Raw genomic sequence first — 22765 nt, forward strand, 5'->3', positions numbered from 1 at the left:
AGTGCACTCCTGTCCTCACCTGGTGTATGTGTGGATTCACTTTCAGATGGAAGTCATAGAGTTAAACAGCAGAGTGAAACAGGCCCCTCAGCCCAACTCGTCTGTGCCAACCAAGACACCTCCCGCAGTGAAGTCCCATTTGCCTGTGTTTGGCCATATCCCTCTAAACCTTTCCTATCCATGTACCCATCCAAATGTCTTTTAAACATTGTAATTGTACCTGCCTCTATCATTTCCTTTTGCCGCTTGTCCCCTATACCCACAATCCTCTTATGTGGTAAAATGTGCCCCTCAAATCACCTTTAAATCTTTCTCCTCTCATCTTAAAACTATGGCCTGTAATTTTAGACTCCCCTACCCTGGGATAAAGACTGTGACCTTATCTCTGCTCCTCATAATTTTATAAACCTCTATAGGGTCACTCCTCAGCCTCCTTCAGTCCCACCCGATCCAGTCCCTCCTTATAACTCAAGCCCTCAAGCTCTGGCATCATCTTTGTGAATCTTTTCTGCACCCTCTCCAGCTTAATCAAATCCTCAGTTGTAGCTTGGTGATCAGAACTGCACGCAAGTCACTGAATTTTGCTCTCAGCAGAAAGCCCGACTGCTTTTCTTTGCTTCTGGAATGTTCCAGTAACCAGGAGCTGCTGGCCTTTTGAGTAAGGCTACCTGGGTGATCCTGAGACCACCCATAGTGCATAGATATCCCCAAGGCCATTGACATAGCAATGGCAGAACATGTGACCCTGTTGTCAAAATGGCCGTTGCTCCATGGTCCTCGATCGCTATAACAGCAAGTCATTAAGGGAGGAAGGTAGATACTCCAAGGAAGAACTGTCAGATGATTTATTTTTGCTGAAATATCATCTAAGCACTGTGCATTCTACTTGATGTTTTCCTACATCCTGGCAATGAAGTGATGGGCAGATATTGCTTGTGTCTTGGAAGAAAAGTTGCAGGAAGTTTTAGCACAAGAATGGCAAGGAATGAGAGTGCTGCATCTGATATGTTCATCGAAAGGACTTAATTGTGTGGTTGCATAAACAGGGCTCCAGTAAAGGCTTTCAGAGATAGTTGTGGGCTAGATTATACATGTTGCTTTGAGCAATTTCAAATAGCCATTCATCATAGCTGTGAACTGAAAGGGGAATGCTCTGTATGCTCCACTGTATGGAGCCACTGAAGGATAGCCCTTTTGTCGAACCTCTAGGACTGGGAGTGTGATGTCAAAACAACTCCCCTCCATTGTTGCCTTCTCTTCGCATCCCAGCCTGCACTAAACACGAACAACCACAGGCACAACAATGAGAAGGGAAAAAATATGCAGAGGGGCTATTCCCTTTTCTACTTATACGTCCTGGGTTTTGTTTTCCACTTGGTATGGTTCAGCTTTAGAGGACTGAGCTCTTGAGTTCAGCCGAGTGCCCCGAGAAAAAAGGGAGGGAAGTAAATTACATTGTTTTCTGTTTAAAGTTGTATGACGTTGGTGAGGCCACATTTGGAATATTGTGTTCGGTTTTGGTCACCCTGATTATTGGAAAGATGCCATTAAGCTGGAAAGAGTTCAGAGGAGATTTACGAGGATGTTGCTGGGACTCGAGGGACTGAGTCATGGAGAGAGGTTGAGCAGGTTGGGACTTTATTCATTGGAGCATGGGAGAATGAGGGGTGATCTCATAGAGGTATATAAAATTATGAGGGGCAGAGATAGGGTGAATGCACACAGTCTGTTTACCAGGGTAGGAGAATCAAAAACTAGAGGTCATAGGTTTAAGGTGAGAGTGGAGAGATTTACTAGGAAGCTGAGAGGCAACTTTCTCACCCAGAGAGTGGTCAGTATATGGAATGATCTGTCAGAGGAAGTGGTTGAGGCAGGTACTTTGACAACATTTAAAAGGTACTTGGACAGGTACATGGATAGGAAAGGTTTAGAGGGATATGAACCAAACATGGGCAAATGGGACGAGCTCAGATGGGAACCTTGGTCGGTACAGACTAGTTGGGCCAAAGGGCCTGTTTCCATGCTGTATGACTCTATTAAGGAGGAAATGCAAAGGAGACCCTGTGGTAGAAATGCACCCTTTGTCACATGTACTAAACATGTGATACAGTAGTTCAGCCTCTGTTTCTGACATCAGAATCAGAGCACAACAGGTAAACACAGCTGTATCTCATGTCTAACACTAACAACCAATGACCAATTCCTGTGCCTTTGGCTTTCTGGCCTGGAAGGGAAGCATAAGAGAATTTATATCACAGTTATTGGAGGCTTTACGGATGTTGATGCTCTTCGAATGTGTTGTGTACCAGTCATGGAGCATTAAAAAAAGCTGGTGACCTAACAAGCTTCCATATCCCAAATGGGCCAAATTAGTTGATGCATTTAATGTGTTATCAGTGAAATTGTAACTGACTAAACGTAACAATTAATAGTTAGTGCCTCCTGCCAGATATTGTCTTCAACCTAAATGTGCAATCAAAGGAGATTTTATGTAAGGTAATGGTAAACAATATTGAAAAGTAAATCCAAACCGCTATAAGTCAGAGTCATGGAGGGATACAACATGGAAATATTCCCTTCGACTCACTGAGTCCACACCAACCATCAACCACTCATTTAAGTCAATCCTAAACTAATTCCATTTAATTCTCCCCATATTCCCATCAACTCCCCGCAGATTTGACCACTCACTACACACCCAGGGCAATCTACTGCGGCTAGATTAACCTACTGACCCATATCTTTGGGATGTGGGAGAAAACTGGAGCACCTGGAGGGAATCCATGTGGTCACAGGGTGAATGGGCAAACTCCACACAGCCAGCACCAGAGGTCAGGATTGAACCAATGTCTCTGGTGCTGTGAGGCAGCGCGCCAAAATGTTCAGTTTGACAGTCACCCAGTCTCACCTGAAGCTGCTCTTGAAACCGTGCATGCTCTACTGAGTGGTACAAGATGATGCTAGTTAATGTCTGCAAAGGATAATTGATGAAGGGTCTCACCCAAAACATCGACTGTTTATTTCCCTCCATAGATGCTGCCTGACCTGCTGAGTTCCTCCAGCATTTTGTGTGTGTTGTTTCAGATTCCAGTATCTGTGGAATCTCTTGTGTCTAAGGATAATTCTAGACCTGATGTCAAACAGTTCTTAATCCCTGGGATGGGCCAGTGGTCAGACTGATGGAAGTGGGTTTTGAATTAAGGTGAAGAAATAGAATGTAAGGTTGTACTGGTTGGAAAAATCAGTTGCAGCTGGATGATCATCTCCATTGCTACGTGTTGGAGAAAGGCTAGGATGGGGCAGCTGATGTCAGGACCACACAGACTAAAAGATCTTGGGTTTTGAGGAGGTGGAAACAAGATGTGGCAATTTGGACCCTTGAGTTTGTTACTCTTGCTTTGAAATAAAAACAGAAAATGCTGGAAATGCACTGCAGATCAGGCAGTGTCAGTGCAGAGAAAAACCAAAACAACATTTCAGTTTGGCAGCATTTTATCATTGATTTTGGATTCTTGTTTGGATTTTGGTTTAGTTGCTCAAAGTGAAAGGTGTGGTTGTAATGCAAAGTCCAAACATGCTACCACAAAGGTCTAGTCAGAATAGATTGGCTATCAGTCGGGTATACATGTGCATTCTGTGATTGAATAAGTTTGGGCTTTGCTGTGCTCTTCCTTGTTATTTGTTGAGTAACAGAGGGACAACATGGAAGCAGGCCCTTCAGCCCAGCGAGTCCCTGTTGACCACTGAGCACCCATTTTTACACAAATCCTTCTCTAACCCATTTTATTCTCCTCACTTTCCCACCCACTCACTCCCCACCACCGACTCTGCCACTCATCTACACACTTAAGGGGTAATTTACAGTGGGCAATTAACCCACCAACCTCCACGATTTTTGGGGTGTGGAGCGCCCAGAGAAAAATCCACGGGGTCACAGGGAGAACATACAAACTCCACACAGACAGCACCGGAGGTCAGGATTGAACCTGGGCTGCTCTACTAGCTGTGCCACTGTGCCACTAGTTGAATTTGCTCCTTTTGGTTGAAAGTAATATGACATCAGGAATGGGAGGGTTTGGAAAATAAAATATTAAAGAATACAGTATCACTTGGAAAAACTGATGATCATTTTCCTTCTCTCCTCTGCTGCCTATGTCATTGTCCTCTATGAACATTTCTGATGAAGTAACACTGATTTTCAATCCAGTATAACTTTATATTGCACAATACACCTTTATAAACGTGGTCATAATTTATCATTTCTGCTTAGTTTTAATTATTGTGTCTTTGGATATCTTAACTGGTAATTATCCAACTTGCAGCCAGTGTTTTAGCAAGGAAAGTAGAGCCATCGGGTTAGTCCTCTCTCTCTGGAATTTTGTAAGGTTAATGGGGTTACAATCTTGTGAAAAATTGAAGCCTGTAGGGTGGTACTGCAATGGATCTTAGTCAGGGAAAGCAATGTATTCCTGCCCTTGCTCACATGACTCTTCCTGCCAATGCACTCCCCCAACACATCCAGATGTTCAAATTTAATTCCCCTCCCTCACCCCACCCCCCATCTTGCTTTCCCCAAAGCAGCGCACATCAGAGCTCAAGTCGTCTCTTTTCAGAAGGAGTAACAATAGGCCACATCAAGCATAAAGGAAAACTGTCCCCCCTCCCTCCCTGCCTCGTTACAGTTCCCTTTCAAGAACCTTTCTCCTTCCTGGAGAGTCCTCTTCGGTTCCGCATGGAATCTATTGATGATTCAAACAAGGAGGATTTTATAACTGTACCTATTGTGAGGAGGCAGGCCTGTCAAGCTGTTTTGCCGCAGTCACGGTTCTCTATGGAGATTTACACAAGTGCTGTTTTGGATGCAGTTTTCAACTTCTGTCCTGTGGTGATGAAACCAGAGCAAATAAAAACTTTTAAAATAGGATTGCTGTTTTTTTTAAAATAATGCATATTCTTTACATTTGGGCTGAGGAAATGAGATGGAGGGCGGGTAGCAATTTTCATTGGTACTCAGTGCTTCTGCATCTCCCTGGATCCTGACCCTTGATGACGGCACGTTATTTGTTCCCACTACCTTGAAGAACTGTTGTATGGTAGAAAAGCCATCTGTCAGTTCGCTGGCCGGGCACTGCTGGGTGATTGAGGTTATGGATGTGGAGTCCTATCAAAGAATTCATGTTGAGTTGTTGCAGTCCGTTTTGTCTGTGGTACACACTGCAGCCCTCTTGTGAGGTGACGGAGGGAGTGGATGTTTAACATGGTGATTTATGATGCCATTCAAGTGAGCTTCTTTGGTCTGGATGTTGTCGAACATCTTGAGTGTCAGTGAAGCTGCACTCATTTAGCTGAGTGGAGAGTTTCCCATCACAGTTGAGCAGTTTTGGGAGGTGACTTAATTGCTGTAGGTTACTCAAGCCTCTAGTGTGATCTAGCCACAGCATTTACGGAGTTGGTCTTGTTAATGTTCCAGTCAATGGTTCACCAACCACCCCTCCCTCACCTCTCATCCCATCCAGGATGATAAATATGAAGATTTCATCAGGGGGGATACTGCTATGAAAGTAGACAGGCTGAGTATTGATGGCATTCATCACATGAAACTTTGTGGTGCAAATGTCACTTCCTTCGAAAACCAAGCCTGAATGTTGCTCATTATACAAGTGAAGAGTGCTTTGTTTTCTGATGGAACTGAAGGCGGTAATCATGAGTGAACATGCCCATTTCTGTGTTTGTGATAAAGAGAAGGTCATTGATGATGGCTAAAGATTGTTGGGTCTTGAATCACCCTGAGGCACTCCTCCAGAGATGACTTTGGGCTGAGCTATTGGTTGCAGACCACAGCCATCAGAATGAAAAACAAATTTACTGTCACTGACTTATGCAATGTGAAATTTGTTGTTTTGCGGCAACAGTACAGTGCAAAGACATAAAATTGCTTTAAATTACAAAAATAAATAAATAGAGCAAAAAAAAGGAAGAACAAAGTAGCATTCATGGGTTCATGGACCGTTCAGAAATCTGATGGTAGAGGGGAATAAGCCGTTCCTGAATTGTTGAGTGTGGGTCCTCAGGCTCCTGTACCTTCTCCCCGATGGTAGTAACAAGAAGAGGGCATGTTCCTTTGAACTAGTTGCAACCTCAAGCAATGGAAAGTTTTTCCTTGATTTTTGTTGGCTGATGTTACCGTGCAGTTAACTATGTGGGAAGTGCACTGGAAAAGCTTGGCTGGGGCCTGGCTGGTACCAGAACATCTCTCAGCCCTGCATCCAGAATATTGGTATTGGTCTATTATTGTCACTTGTACCAAGGTACAGTGAAAAACTTGTCTTGCGTACCGATCATACAGGTCAGTTCATTACACAGTGCAGTTACATTGGATTAGTACAGAGTCCATTGAGGTAGTATGGGTGAAAACAATAACAGTACAGAGTAAAGTGTCACAGCTACAGAGAAAGTGCAGTTGAGTCAAATGTTGTTGAGTCCCATGAGTTTTCATGTATCCTCCTCTGGCATGGAGTGAATTGAATTGGCTGCACGTTTTTTTTTGGTGATGGTGGAACCTTGGAACCTTGGAAGGAATCTGAGATGAATTATCACCTTGACATCCAGCTGAAATCATTGTATACACTTGTCTTGGGCACTTGTATGTTGGGCTGAAGAGGAGCTGTTCAAGGAGTCTCCTGGTCCTGTTGGTTTTCTGATATACCAAGATGATCATTCGTTGTTTAATTATCCCTCACCATTCCAGACTTCAGTGCTCTGGTCTGACCCACTGGTTGTGACATTGTCTGTGTTGTGCTGCTCCTGCTTAACACGGAGTAGCTCACTACACAAATATTTCATTTTTATGTTTGCTTAGTGCTACTCCCACCCTGTCCTCATAACAGTCTGCTGCCATAACAGTATTGGTGGAATGATAATGTCATGCGATGAATGGGCAAATTAGGAGCAGGAGTAGCTCCTCAAGACTGTTCCATTACTTGTCAAGATCATGGCTGATCTGCTTGGAATCTCAACTCGGCCTTCCCATCTACTCCCAGTAATCTTTCACCCCCTTGTTTATCGAGAGTCTATCGACTTCTGCCTTAAAATATTCAAGTCTCTGCTTCCAACGCCCTGCGAGAAAGATTCATGACCTACTGAGAACAAAATTGTCTCAAAAAAAAATTGGAAAGTTAGATTGCAGGGGATACACAATTTGGCTTGATGGAAGGAAGCAGAGGGTGATGGTGGAAGGTTGTTTGTCGGACTGGAGGCCCGTGACTAGTGGTGTTCCCCAGGGGCCAGTGCTGCGCCCATTGCTATTTGTCATCTATATCAACGATTTGGATGAGAACGTACAAGATATGGTTAGTAAGTTTGCAGATGACACTAAAATAGTTGGTTTTCCAGACCATGGTTTTCAGGAATTACAAAGGGATCTTGATCAGAAGGGTAAGTGGGCCGAGGAATGGCAAATGGAGTTTAATTCAGGAAAGTGTGAGGTGTTGCATTTTGGGAGGACAAATGAGGACCGGACTTTCACAGTGAACAGTAGGACCCTGGGGAGTGTTGTGGAACAGAGGGATATAGGAGTACAAGTCCATGGTTCTGTGAAAGGGGCGTCACAGGTAGACAGGGTAGTGAAGAAGGCTTTTGGCACGCTGGCCTTCGTCAGTCAGGCCATTGAGTATAGAAATTGTGATATTATGCTGCAGTTGTACAAGATGTAGGTGAGGCCGCATTTGGAATATTGTGTTCAGTTTTTGTCACCCTGACATAGGAAAGATGCCATTAAGCTGGAAAGAATACATAAAAGATTTACGAGGATATTGCCAGGACTCGAGGGACTGGGTTATCGAGAGAGGTTGAGCAGGCTTGGACTTTATTCATTGGAGCATAGGCGAATGAGGGGTGATCTTATAGAGGTGTATAAAATCATGAGGGGCATAGATAGGGTCAATGCACTCAGTCTTTTTCCCAGGGTTGGGGAATCAAGAACTAGAGGGCATAGGTTTAGGTGAGAGGGGAGAGATTTAATAGGAACCTGAGGGGCAACTTCTTCACACAGAGGGTGGTGCATATATGGAATGAGCTGTCAGAGGAAGTGGTTCAGGCAGGTACATTAATGACATTTAAATGACTCTTGGACAGGTACATGGATAGGGAAAGTTTAGAGGGGTATGGGCCAAACGTGGGCAAATTGGACTAGCTTAGATGGGCATCTTGGTTGGCATGGACCAGTTGGGCCGAAGGGCCTGTTCTTGTGCTGTGCTCCATGACTCTAAAAGACCCATCCTTTATTTTTAAACAGTTCTAGATTCTCCCACAAGAGGAAGCATCCTCTCCTTGTACATCTTGACAAGATCCCTCAGCATCGTTGGGGTTCAATCAAGTCCCTTCTCACCCTTCCAATCAGCACAAGCTTACATCATCTTCTGCTACTGCCCACATAGCCTCATGACTTCTAAATTTTGAAAAATGTTCTGAATCAATGCTATTTAGAACAATGTGCTGAACAATATGATAGCAGGTGCCCTCAATCTCAAGGCAGGAACTTGCCATCACAAGGACTGGGCAGTGGTCACTTCCACCCACAGGGACAGACTCGTCTGCAGTGGGTGGATTGATGAGCTCAGTTCAAGGGGCCCATCCCCTGTTCTGCTTTTCTCACCACCTGCTACAGAACTGGTGTGGCAGCAATGTCCTTAAGAACTTGACCATTTTGATTATGAGTGGTGCTTGGCGTGAGTTAGCTGGCTATTCAGTCATGTGCTTTACCATTGGTGTGGTCTTGTTCTCACCCCGCTTCCAAGAAGGTGGTGGGACTAATTCTTGGACCTGTGCTACATTGCAAGTCCCAACTTCCCAAATGGCAGGTGAACTTGAGTCCCCTTATTACAAAGAATTTGGTTTTGAACACAATGCAACTAAGTCTTCCCTGTTCAAGTGGAGAAAGATTCACCCGAACTTCCTCTGCACTGATAGTGATTTTTTCTTTGCTACATTGCTTTTTTTAATTAAGACATTGAAAGTGAGGAAATTTTTACTTAGATTCTGGAAACAAGACTGGTTTGGAGCAGAATCTATTTTTTCATTTTTGTGAGCTTGCAAAAGGCATCCCTGAGGAGGTTTCTAACCTCCAGTCACATACGGTGCAGATGTAGTGACTGCAGCACTTATTGACATCTTTTTAAGTGAGAGGAACAGTGAAACTGCATGGTCCATTAGTCAGAAAGCGACAGTAAAAGAGGAGAGAGATCGCCTCCCATTCATCATGAAGCTCTCCCTGCTACAGCAGGAAGAGAAGTGGGGAGGGGGGACGTCAAAAGACAGATCTATCAACTTAATGCTAATGTCGGTACATTTGGTATTTTATTTCCCCCTCACTCTCTCGGGGATTTCTAATTTCCAGAGCTTGGATTTCTCACAGACACCGGCAGCTCACCTAAAATCCACTTTCCACTGGTGGCAAACTACAGAGCTCTTTTTTTTGTCTATTGTGTCTTGACATTTTGTGCTTCTACTTGCAGGCTCCTTGGATTAACATAAGAGCAGTGTCCGCAAGCGGTGCTTTTTACTGGATGTGCAGCAGAAACTGTGAAGCTTTGGGGTAAGTGTGCACACATTCATTCCTTTCTGTGCACCATTACTGTCAGTGTAAGAAAGAATAACAGCTGTATTTGAAAGCTTTGGTCAAGTATCTCTGGATGTGTTGAAATTGATTTCAGTATCCATTGGCATGTGCAATCAAGCTTGCTTGATGTTTTCTTAAAACATATGGTTAAAATATTTGTGCAGTGCATGAAGTGACAACATTGTTATATTACCAGTTTGTTGTGCTATTGGGTGTTTGAAGTAACACTACTGTGGCGGCACGGTAGTGTAGCAGTTAGCATAACGCTATTACAGTGCCAGCGACCCAGGTTCAATTCCCACCGCTCTCTGTAAGGAGTTTGTACGTTCTCCCCGTGTCTGCGTGGGTTTCCTCCGGGTGCTCCAGTTTCCTCCCACATTCCAAAGACATACAGGTTAGGATCTGTGGGCATGCTATGTTGGCGCCGGAAGAGTGGAGACACTTGCGGGCTGCCCCCAGCACATTCTCAGTAACACAAAAAGACACTTTTCATTGTGTGTTTCGATGTACATGTGACTGATAAATAAATAAATAGAAAATAGAAAAAAAAGCAGAGAGAGGATGGAGTTTTTGGGACAGTTGAATTTGGGAAAATCAGCAAGGATGAAATATTAGTGGGGTGGGTGACTGAGTTTTTGGTGAAGCATTAGGCAGAAATGTAGTGCACTTTCACATTGATGCACTGAAAATATTTTGTGCTCATGATTTTTTTCATTAGATGCATATCTGCACTGACATTTGATGGGTAGGTGAATGTTTGTGGACATCTTTTCATGTATACCAGAAAGGCCCAGAAATGATTGTTTATGATGCTCCTATATAAATGCCTCCACACTATTATATGCATAACTGACAACTGCTTTACCATTGAAATAACTGAGTCAACAGCTCTGTTGAAGTGACAGGCATTGTAAGGTCATGCAAATACACAAAATATTCCCAGACCCCAACTGCAATCGTTCCTGGACTTTTACCAACTTGTAAGTCGCTTATTATAATGCCATAAAGGAGCCATTTTATGTTGGGGACAAAATGGTGGAAATGGCACAAGCGACACATTGATAAATTATTGAAAAGCAAATAAATTGTTGATGCTTGAAATTTGAAATATAAACAGGAAACACTCAGCAGGTCAGTTGGCATCTGTGGAGAAAGAAACAGAGTTAATGTTTCAGGTCAGTGACCTATGATGAAGGGTCATTAACTATTTCTCCCTCCACAGATGCACACTCTACTGTTATGCCACGAGAACTTCTTCTATGAGGATTATGCCGCGGTCCTAAATTTCTCCCAGCTCTGCAGTCAGGTAGCATCCACCTTCCCCATAGTAATTGCATCAAATCATCTCTCCTGCTCTGTTCGCTCCAGCCCCATACCTCCCACGATCTCCACCCATCTTGTTTTCAAACTACCCCTGGTTGATGCTTTGATATTTGCACTGCAGAGTCTGTCTTGTTGGCCATCCGTCACCTTGATGATTTGTCAGGTTGGGTCACCAGCACCCGCCAACTCTACATACACTGATTCCCATGCATTGAGATCATTAGAAAACTACCCTGTTTCCAGCATAGCTTGTAGCATGTACCATGGTTTTAACTGAGGAAAACCTAAAGCAAAAGCTGTTGGTAGCAGCCACATTGGCTTGTGGATATGTTGCATTGGATGTGCAAGTTCCCATTGAAAGCAAGTCCTTCCAGATCAAGCTACTAAAGGCGGGTAGTTCTTGTTATCAAGAGAGCAAGCATTTCCAGCTTGAAAGGTTGCTTCTAAATTTAATAGAAGCTTTACTACTTTTGTTAATCACCAGCATGCAAACTCTCTAGGATCTCCAATTAATTGCCTCAGTAATTCTGTTCCCAAAAGTAGTTCATTTATTCATCTTAATTGGTTGTGGGTTTCAAAATCAAGATTAGAAGTTAATTAGAGAAAGAATATTATTTCAACCTTTGTGACTCTGCTGTTATTACACAAGTTTCCACTTTGAAATTCCAGTTGTCTGAGTTGTAGACCTGTGAAATTTCTGTGGTGCACCTGGTGATCCCATCTGACCAGTCCTGATGCAGAGTTTCAACCTGAAACGTCGACAATGCCGTTCCCCCCACCAATGCTGCTCGATCCACTGAGTTTCTCCAGTAGATTGTTTGTTGCTCCAAATTTCTGTAGAGTCTTTGTGTTTATTGGTACATCTGAATCTGCCATCTTGCATGAGGTTGTAGTGTGATAATCTTGGTAGCTGACCTGCCCAGTGGAGGTTCCATTATGATTTTAACCAAGGCCTTCACGTGTATAAGAACATGAATTCGTGTCTTTGGCCAAAAATGCATAACAAACATTTCAGTGTTTACAGAGAAAACCTGGCTGTTGAATTTGGTTCTGTTTAGATTCCTTTTGAGTTTATTGAGGTCAATTGTTCTTGCAAGCAGCTTCTCCATCACTCTATAATAAGAGTTGGCTTCTACTGCCCGGAATCTACTCTTGGGTAGTTTGGGGAGTCAGGAGAGAACCCCCTTATGACCAGGATGAGCTTTTGGGCACCTTTCCTTATATTTCTATATTGTTCCATGCCATAGGTATTTCTGATTGTAATCCTGTGCTGTTTTATTGCATTAGAGATGCTACATAAATGCAGTTTGTTCTTGTTGTTGTTTGAGTGGCATGTATATCAACAAGGACAGCTTTGTGAATTTAGCTCCCTCGCATCAGCAGGAAAAGGAAATTTTAATGTCACTTTTTCAGTGGGGAAATAGAAATCCAGCAATACATGAACTTTCCCCAAAACACAAAATGGTAATGTGTTTATTTGCAGATGGCTGGTGCAATGTTAATGCCCAAGAACAGGAGTCTGAATGTTTGATTTGATGCAAATTTGTCACAATTGTGTCCTTTGCAAAGATTGGAATTAGTGTTAAAAATCTATGCCAATCTAGGGACTTGAATAGACTTACTGGGGATGAGCAGGAAAGGCCAGTCCCACTTTCTCTTCTGCCTGTGACCAGGGATTAGAACTTTTGTATGTGCAGTGCTGGCACCAGTAACTGCTGGCATTTTACTGGCTTTCTTCTGCTGGAGTGAAAGGGAACTCGGTGGTATCAAATTAGAAACATAGAAAACCTACAGCGCAATTCAGGCCCTTTGGCCCACAAATCTGTGTGGAACATGTCCCTACCTTAGAAATTACTAGGCTTACCCATAAATGTTCCAAACATTCCTGGTGACTGTGAAAACTGGTAGACCAATAGCATTATGGACGCTTTCACTCCTGCTCTGCAGGTAGAGATGCCTGGTCTGGCTATCTCCCAGTTTAAAGGGAGGATCTTGTTCTGCGAAAGAGAGAGAAAGAAATGGGGGGGAAGGGGGGAATAAGATAAGATAAGGTAAGATTATTGGTCACATGTACATCGAAACACATAGTGAAAGGCACCTTTTGCATAGTGTTCTGGGAGCAGCCCGCAAGTGTCGCCATGCTTCCGGCGCCAACATAGCATGCCCACAACTTCCTAACCCGTACGTCTTTGGAATGTGGGAGGAAACCGGAGCACCCAGAGGTAATCCACACAAACACGGGGAGAACGTACAAACTCCTTACAGACAGTGGCCGGAATTGAACCCGGGTCGCTGGCGCTGTAAAGTGTTGCACAAGTGCTACACTACCATGCCTGCCCAATGTGAAAATGTGGTGTAATGGAAGAAGTGAGCAAGAAGCTAAACATGAATAGGAAATATTGAAGGGAAAAGCTCTGTGGATCTTTCTCTGTCCTGTATATGATAGACATAGTTTGTCACTTTAATGCAATGTCGTTATAAAATGGCTCATGACCCGATACAGATGCTCAGAAGCATTGCTTTCCTTTGAAAACAAGTCAGATTGTTACCCGCACCCCCAGGTCTTCAGCTTTGCCAGTCTTCTGCTTCCTGCTGAGCTCTGACTGGGAGAGCTCTTGCAATCTCCTTGTTCGTGACGTAAGAGAGCTCAGTTCAGTCCACTCTCCTCTCTCTGCCTGTCATTGTGATTGACCCTTTCCACCAGTTAGAGCTCGCGTGTACATACATAGATCAGTACAGCACAGGAACAGGCCCTTCAGCCCACCATGTTGTGCCAAACTCATTCAGTTTGTCACAAACCAGCAACAAAAGAAACACACTGAGCATGATTCAGTGTTAAAAACTATTTTATTAATCACTACTTATGATAATACGTAAAATAAAAGTAAAAATGTTAGTATGTTAGAATTCAAAAATGTTAAACCTCGAACGTTAACCCCAAAACTAAACTCTTCGTGTGTGTGTGTGACAAAGTCCAAAACTTCCAGTTCCGGAATGGTTCTTAAAGTTCAGTTCCGCAAGCCATAAGGTGAAACATGAGCAAGGGCTTCTTCAACAACCACCGTTGTCTGAAGATAAGATGTAGATGTAGAAAAACATAGAGAGAGTACATACGAAATCCAAATGTTCCACGATGGAACCCAAACGACACTTCAGTGTTTACTCGGTAGTGACTTCCTCACCCCGAAAAGCATCCGAACCGTGGTCGTCCACATACAAATACCTGTTTCCTTCTACAGGTCAGCAACAAAGTGAACTCCACCGGATTACTTCCAACTTCCATACATGGATTTCAGTGGCAAACACAGTTATTGTTTCTCATCCATCGATAGAGAAAACAAGCAGGCTGGTGTCTCTCTCCCTTCTCTCTCTCTCTTCTTCTTCTTCTTCTTCAACAACGTCATTACGTCCTTTATCTTCTATTGACGTAAGCATGCCCCACACACACATACACACACACTCTCTATCTTAAAGGGACTTTCACTGAGTCTGTAACACCTCCCACCTAAAAAAAAATTTTCCCAAGAAAATTTTAACCGCGCATACAGTTAGTAATGTTAATAATTATCATGTTACACAACTACAGACTATCAGATTAGTACAGATACATGTTTCCCATTTAACATCGGGAAAGACAATCAGCAATCACATTATCTTTGCCTTTAATGTGAGTTATCATGAGATCAAACTCTTGCAAAATTAAACTCCACTTTAACAGCCTTCTGTTCTTGTTTTTGACTCGGCTCAGAAACACCAATGGGTTATGATCGGTATACACAGTCAATGGTTTCTGAGCGGTGCAAACATATACACTGAAATGTTGCAAGGCTAAAACAAGCGACAGTAATTCTTTCTCTATGGTGGAATAATTCTTTTGATGCTCATTAAATTTCTTTGAAAAGTAAGCTACAGGATGGTCAATATCATCAAGGTCACCCTTCTGCAACAACACAGCTCCTGCAGCTTCATCACTGGCATCTACTGCTAATGAAAATGGCTTTTCAAAGTCAGGTGTTCTGAGCACAGGATGGTAGCATAAAATGGCTTTCAGCTTCTCAAATGCTTCTTGACAAGAATCTGTCCAAACAAACTTTACTCCCTTCTTCAGAAGATTAGTTAGGGGAAGAGCAATATCAGCAAAACTTTTACAAAATTTTCGATAATATCCAACCATTCCCAAAAATCTTCTAACAGTCCTCGTACCTGTGGGAATAGGGAACTCAGATATTGCTTGAACTTTTGCCTGAACAGGAGCTTGCTTGCCTTGACCTACAACATAACCAAGATACGTCACAGTGGCATGGCCAAATTCACTTTTAGCCAAGTTAACTGTAAGGTTAGCCTTGGAAAGTCTTTCAAACAACCTTTCTAACGCAGAGATGTGATCTTCCCAAGTATCATTCCCAGTCACTAAGTCGTCAATGTAGGCATCTGTATGTTTTAACCCATGAATCACTGAATTAATCATTCTTTGAAATGTTGCCGGAGCATTTTTCATTCCAAATGGCAAAACATTGTATTCATACAATCCAGAAGGGGTTACAAAGGCTGAAATCTCCCTTCCTCTATCTGTTAATGGAACACACCAGTACCCTTTTAATAAGTCAATCTTTGTAAGAAATTTTGCCTTTCCCACTCTGTCTATGCAATCATCCACTCTAGGAATAGGGTAAGCATCTGACTTTGTTACAGCATTCACTTTCCTGTAATCTGTGCAAAATCTAACAGTTCCATCAGGTTTAGGTACAATAACACAGGGCGAACTCCAATTTGAAGTAGAATGTCTAATAATATCATTTTCCAACATGTATTTTATTTCCTGATCAACAAGTTTACTTTTTTCCACATTCATTCGATATGGGTGTTGTTTGATTAGTTTTGCATCCCCAACATCAACATCATGGGTAATTATCGATGTTCTGTTTGGAACATCTGGGAACAGATTTTTAAATTTTAAAATTAATTCTCTCATCTGTTGTTTTTGTGAAACTTGTAAATGGTCCAACTTCGTTTCAAGGTTCTCCAGGATATTTTGGTTTTTTAGTTTTGATGGAACAATATTTGGTCTAAATTGGCCTTCCTCAACATCAACATCAGGCATTCTAGAAACAACCTTTACACCATCCACCAAGGCCACAACTGAATCCCTCTCATAATAAGGTTTTAGCATGTTTACATGACAGAGTTGTGTTTTCTTGCGTCTATCTGGTGTTTTGATTATATATGTTAGATCAGTCACTCGAGATTCAATAACATAGGGTCCAGAAAAACGAGCTTGCAAGGGATTATTTTGGCTAGGGAAAAATACCAACACCTTTTGCCCCACTGCGAATGTCCTAGGCCGAGCACGTCTATCAAAATATGTCTTCATTCTTATCTGGCTTGTTTTCAAATTCTCTCTCGCTAGCTGGCAAACTCTCTCCAACCGAGTTTTAAATTTTTTTTGGACATGGGGAGGTCTCCATTTCCTCATTAACACTCCATTTTTGACATAGTATCCAGTTGGCACCTTTTCAATCTCCTCACATGAGAGAGCTTTTTCTTTCAATTCTGTCAACTCAGGGTCCTTTGTCTGTTCCACCATAAAATCCTTCCTTGACAAAGACAAATCTTTAAATTCAGGCTCACTATAAGGATGTTGATCCTCCAGTGAAGACAGAAAAGTCTCAGATAAGGCATCAAAATTTTCTTCCTGTTTAGGACTGTCACAAGGAACTACATCAGACTGCACCGGACTGTCTGTCTTGGCTAATTCTTTAGCTCTAGCTCGAGTCACCGCACATGATGGGTAAACATCTGAATCATCCTCAGACTCATCAATCCTTGGTTTGGTCGTTAACCGTACCACAGGAACAATTTCTCCATCTGCAAGGTCATTTCCCAATAACAAAGAAACTCCTTCCACTGGCAAACTAGGTCTTATCCCTATCTCGACTGGTCCTTCTACGAACTTTGACTTTAAAATCACCCTGTGAAAAGGGACAGACATGGTCTCACCTGTAATGCCTCGTACTAGATTTACTTCACCAGTGTCACTTTCTTCACCAAAATTTAAAACACTGTCCAGCAAGAGAGATTGACTAGCCCCAGTATCTCTAAGAATTTTCACTGGCACCTGGGGTGACTCATCATTCAGTGAAACAAAACCCTCTGATACATACGAACGGAATTCTTTTCTCACCTCCTCCAACTTTTCCGCTTTTCCCTCTTGCAAGGACTGATCTTTAACAGCATCTCCTAAATCTTTTTGATTTTTAATTGCCTGAAAGCAAGCATTGGGCACAGCTTCCTTCCTTTTCTTCAAAAGGGCACAATTAGATATCACATGGCCAGGTTTCCTACAGTAATAACAAGTACGCTCAACAGGTTTCTCCAGCCCTGGCTTCTTTTCATCTTTTCCTTTTTGATTACCTCCCAATTTAATCTCTGGTTTACCTGGATTGTCTTTGTAACTCTTTTGAAAGGTTTTAGGTTGTCCCCATTTGGATTTATGGGTTAAAGCATAATCATCTGCCAACCTAGCAGTTTCTTGTAAAGTTTCCACTGCCTTTTCATTTAAATATGTTGTTAATTCAGCTGGAACACATCTTTTAAAGTCTTCCACTAGTATCAATTCTGTCAATTTATCATAATCCCCATCTACATTTTTAGCCAGGCACCATCGTTCAAAACATATTCTCTTTCCATTGGCAAATTCCATATAAGTCTGATCTGCAGATTTCCTCAAGTCTCTGAATTTTTGTCTATAAGCCTCAGGGACCAATTCATAGGCCTTCAAAATAGCTTGTTTTACCTTGGTATAATCAGCTGCATCCTCAGCAGACAAAGCAGAATAAGCTTTTTGAGCTTTACCTTTAATCACACTCTGTACCATAAGAGCCCATCCTTTCCTTGGCCAGTTTGAACTCACAGCAACCTTTTCAAAATGTTGGAAATACTGATCAACCTGATCTTCTTCAAACGGAGGGACTAATCGAACCTCCCTGCTGGCTGAAAAACCATCATCAGAATCAGATTCCACACTCTTTTGCATTATTTGTAAATCATGCTGCCTCTGTTTCTCCTTCTTTATCCAGCTCCATCTTCTTCAATTCCATCTGCTTCATTGCTAGATCAGCCTCTATCTTCATCTGAGTTAGCTTTTGTTCGGCCTCTAGTTTCTTTTGTTCGGCCTCTATCTTTAACTGGGTTTGCTCTCGTTCGGCCTCTAATCTCTTTTGTTCTCGTTCAGCTTCTATCTTTAACTGGGTTTGTTCTCGTTCAGCTTCTATCTTTAACTGGGTTTGCTCTCGTTCAGCCTCTATCTTTGCCAGCTGCACCTGTGCCTCAGAAATTGCTATTTCACTGCCAGGAAACTGTTTTAACACTTCCTTCTCAAACACCTTCTTTTCCACATAATGGCCAGCTATCAGTCTCTGAATATCTGCCTTTCTCATAGACTGCTTTACTTCTGTAAGGTTTAGCCTTGTAGCAATCTTTATCAGATCATCCTTTTTCGCCACCTCCAATCCCTTTTGGGTTGGTGACTCCAAAAATGCCTTAATATCCATTGCTGCTGGTTTCCACACACACAAGCCAATTAAAAAGAATTTATCAGACCTCCCTCAAAAATCTTTGGATTGAATCCCGAACAAATCTTGTCAATCTGGGATACAATCCCAGACGACACTCGTTAACCTTGGGAACTATCCCGGACGAGCCCCCAATTTTGTCACAAACCAGCAACAAAAGAAACACACTGAGCATGATTCAGTGTTAAAAACTATTTTATTAATCACTACTTATGATAATACGTAAAATAAAAGTAAAAATGTTAGTATGTTAGAATTCAAAAATGTTAAACCTCGAACGTTAACCCCAAAACTAAACTCTTCGTGTGTGTGTGTGACAAAGTCCAAAACTTCCAGTTCCGGAATGGTTCTTAAAGTTCAGTTCCGCAAGCCATAAGGTGAAACATGAGCAAGGGCTTCTTCAACAACCACCGTTGTCTGAAGATGAGATGTAGATGTAGAAAAACATAGAGAGAGTACATACGAAATCCAAATGTTCCACGATGGAACCCAAACGACACTTCAGTGTTTACTCGGTAGTGACTTCCTCACCCCGAAAAGCATCCGAACCGTGGTCGTCCACATACAAATACCTGTTTCCTTCTACAGGTCAGCAACAAAGTGAACTCCACCGGATTACTTCCAACTTCCATACATGGATTTCAGTGGCAAACACAGTTATTGTTTCTCATCCATCGATAGAGAAAACAAGCAGGCTGGTGTCTCTCTCCCTTCTCTCTCTCTCTTCTTCTTCTTCTTCTTCAACAACGTCATTACGTCCTTTATCTTCTATTGACGTAAGCATGCCCCACACACACATACACACACACTCTCTATCTTAAAGGGACTTTCACTGAGTCTGTAACAAGTTTAAGATGCCTAATTACACTAATCTCTTCTGCCTGCACATGGTCCATATCCCTCTGTTCTCTCAATATTCATGTGCCTATCTAAGAGCCTCTTAAGCGCCTCTATCATATCTGCCTCCACAACCACCCCTGGCAGCACATTCCAGGCACCTTTGCCCCAAACATCCCCTTTGAACTTTCCCACTCTCACCTTAAATGCATGCCCTCTAGTGTTGGACATATCGACACCGGGGAAAAAAATACCACTGTCTACTCTATCTAATAGTTTTATGAACTTCTGTCTGATCTCCCCTAAGCCTCCGCCACTCCAGAGGAAACAGCCCGAGTTTGTCCAACCTCTCGTTATAATGTACCTCAATTTTTTTCTCCCTCTTTCTCACTCATTCTCCTTTTACTTGAGGATGTTCACAGCCATCGAGAATTGAGTTCCCTTCCTCTCCAGCAGGAGAAAGCCAGGAGTTACTGGTGCTGGGACTACGCATGTAAAATTCCATGTTCTCATCTTTATTACATGCAAATAGGTGCAATAGCCTTTCCAAGATGTTCACCAACGTTTGATTTTACTTCATGTCTCCTTTAAACACAAAATATTGACTGGATTCTCTGAATAAAAGAAACACAGCAAAACTGAGGCAGCAAGTTCCAGAAATGGTACAAATCTGAGATAAAGGAGAGCAGCTCCAGCAGTATACTCACGGTAGAGTAGTGGTTAGTGTAACACTATTACAGCACCAGCGACCCAGGTTCAATTCCAGCCACTGTCTGTAAGGAGTTTGTACGTTCTCCTCGTGACTGCGTGGGTTTCCTCCGGGTGCTCCGGTTTCCTCCCACATTCCAAAGACGTATGGGTTAGGAAGTTGTGGGCGTGCTATGTTGGCACCAGAAGCGTGGCGACACTTGCGGGCTGCCCCTGAGACACTCTATGCAAAAGATGCATTTCACTGTGTGTTTCAATGTACATGTGACTAATAAAGATAAACATTTCAAGGGATAAGTTGTACCTCTGTATAAATCTTGCAAAGTGGCAGGGTTGAGACAGAGGCCAGTAAAGCATATGGAATTAAGGGCTTCTTAACAGAAGCATAGACTACAAAAACAATGAGGTTATGTTGAACCTTCATAAAACACTGGCTATACCACTCTGAGAGCATTGCATCAAAGTCTGGGCACTGCACTTCAGCAAGGATGTGAAAGTCATAGAGAGGGTGCGGACGAGATTGACCAGAATTGTGTAAAGTACAAAGTCATTTCCAAAGTTACTACAGCACAGAGGGCGGCCATTTGGTCCATCAGCTACCAGCACAAGAACCCCATCAGTGCCATTGCCCCTCTCCTTATTTTCCAGTGGCCCTGCAACTTATTATCCCTCACATGCCCATCAACTCCCCCTTTCATTCTTTTTGCCATTATCCGACACCAGACAGTAATGTTACAGTAACCAACTAATGTACCAGTACGTCATTGGGGATGTGGGAGGGAGCTGGAGCAGCTGGGCCATAGAGAGGAAATGCAAACCCATGCGGACTATGCCTGCGGTCAGGATCGCACCCAGGTGCCTGCAGTCATGAGGCGGCACAACTGACTGCTGCACCACCATTGCCAGCCAGGTTAGGCTGGGGAAGCTGAGGTTGCTCTCCCAGGAGCAAAGAATGCTGAGTGGGTCTTTGATAGAGGGAACGAGGTCAGATTGGGTACCTGAAGTTGTTTCTGTTGGGTTTACGCTTCAAGGATAAGGGGACACTGATTCAAAGTGATGGTTCAAAGGTAAATAATTTTACACAGTGCGTTTATAATCTAGAACTCATTGCCTGTCGGCCTTTTAAAGTGGAAGTGGATCGGCATTTAAGGGAAAATAACATGGGGATATAGCTGGGAATGAGACTGGATAGATTGCTGTGCAGGGAGGCTGACATGAACTTGACGGGCTGATTGGCTTGCCATGTCGGAAAAATTCCATATCCCTGCCTTTGAATGTCGAAATGAGAGCTTGTCGGTCTTCCGATACACACAATATATTTGAAATACCGACCCATCTTTTCTCCCAAGCACTGACGGGCCAGTTGAAGGTCCCCTGCTGATTCAGCCCATTTGTAACTTTCAGCTGGTATTATGCGAGGGAAAACAAGCCAGCCTGCTGATGCAGCAGACCTTGGTTCTGATAAGACCAAACCTCTCGCTATTGCCCACATTGCAGGATCCTGTACCTCTTTAAGTGAAACCCCATCCCTGTCTGCTTTCAGCCAAGCTTCTGTGGGTGAGATTAAACCTCTCGAAATGGTTCCAAGCTTCATGGCCTTACGAAATCTTTGTCTTGCTTCAAAGGCCCCACAACTTCCTGCTCTGAGCTCTCCTCAATCTTCCTCCACTTCCCTGTTGCTGTCCTGATGTGCTTTGGGTTATCATTAATTTTAACATGTGTTTCAGGCTCTGGAGGGGAAAATGCAATTTGATTTGCTCGACGATCCTACCCATTCATTCACCGTGTGGATCCAGGTGCAGCCTTTCAAGCAGAACTGAAATGCTGGTGCTCGCGAGGTGCACATATCTCACTAAATTATGCATTAACGATACTCAGACATTGCATGAAACCTTGATTTTTAATGGTTTCTGGCCGGAAAGGTCACCAGTGGCCGTTCTTTTTCTCACTCATCATCTTTCTCTGTCAGGATTATTTTCTGATGCTGGAACCTCCATGGAGAGGGCGTTTTATTGTACTCACTGAAATATTAGACTGCTTTGGATTCCCTGAAGCTTCGGTTGCATCAGTAACCAGTTATCTGTGCATATAAGGTGATCGTCCTTCTCTCTGTGGACTGTGCACTTGCCAATAAAGATCTGGAAAGTGAAGCAGTGGTTTTTTTCGAGTTTGGTCCTGAGCAGTTGCTCATTACGGGACTCTGTGATCTGCAGGCTGTTCCCAAGGACACATACTGAGGCAAGCATTGGCCATTGCTGGAAGTGCATCAAGTCTGTGAAAGACACATTTCAGTCTGCCTGAAACTCGTTGGTCTTCCAGTGTAAGGAGAAGTCAGTGAGTGAATGCACGTTGCTTGCTGCAGGAGTACGAACTGAGAAACGTGCTGAAGCTCGGTGAAGCCACTACAAAGGCTGTGTGGAGAAGGGCTTCCGTCTAGGGCTCTGTCACCCCTGGATACTGAGGGGCTGCACTCGGTGTAACAGCCTCTCAGACACCTCACGGGGTCATTGTTTAAGGGGAAAACATTAGTGATGTTGACATATTGCAAGTAAATGTATTGACGCAGTATCAGTTCATCCCAAAGAAGAAGCAACAGCATTCTAAAGGGAGGATGAGGCAACCGTGGCTGAAAAGGGAAGTCAAAGACAGCATGAAAGCATACGATATAGCAAAAATTAGTGGGAAGCTGGAGGATTGGAAAGCTTTTAAA

The 22765-nt window shown here is 43.0% G+C and overlaps 1 protein-coding gene across 17 annotated transcripts in view; it reads left to right on the forward strand.

Moving 5' to 3' along the window:
• nrcama (neuronal cell adhesion molecule a) overlaps positions 1-22765 on the forward strand; it is a 370822-nt gene that overhangs the window by 137371 nt on the left and 210686 nt on the right. For all 17 annotated transcript variants that reach the window (XM_052029796.1, XM_052029800.1, XM_052029805.1 and 14 more), the window contains one exon: positions 9513-9592. The gene's annotated coding sequence lies outside the window, so the exon portion shown is untranslated. The remainder of the gene's footprint in view (positions 1-9512; positions 9593-22765) is intronic.

Source organism: Pristis pectinata, chromosome 15 (genome assembly GCF_009764475.1).
Source record: "Pristis pectinata isolate sPriPec2 chromosome 15, sPriPec2.1.pri, whole genome shotgun sequence".
Lineage (NCBI taxonomy): Eukaryota > Metazoa > Chordata > Chondrichthyes > Rhinopristiformes > Pristidae > Pristis > Pristis pectinata.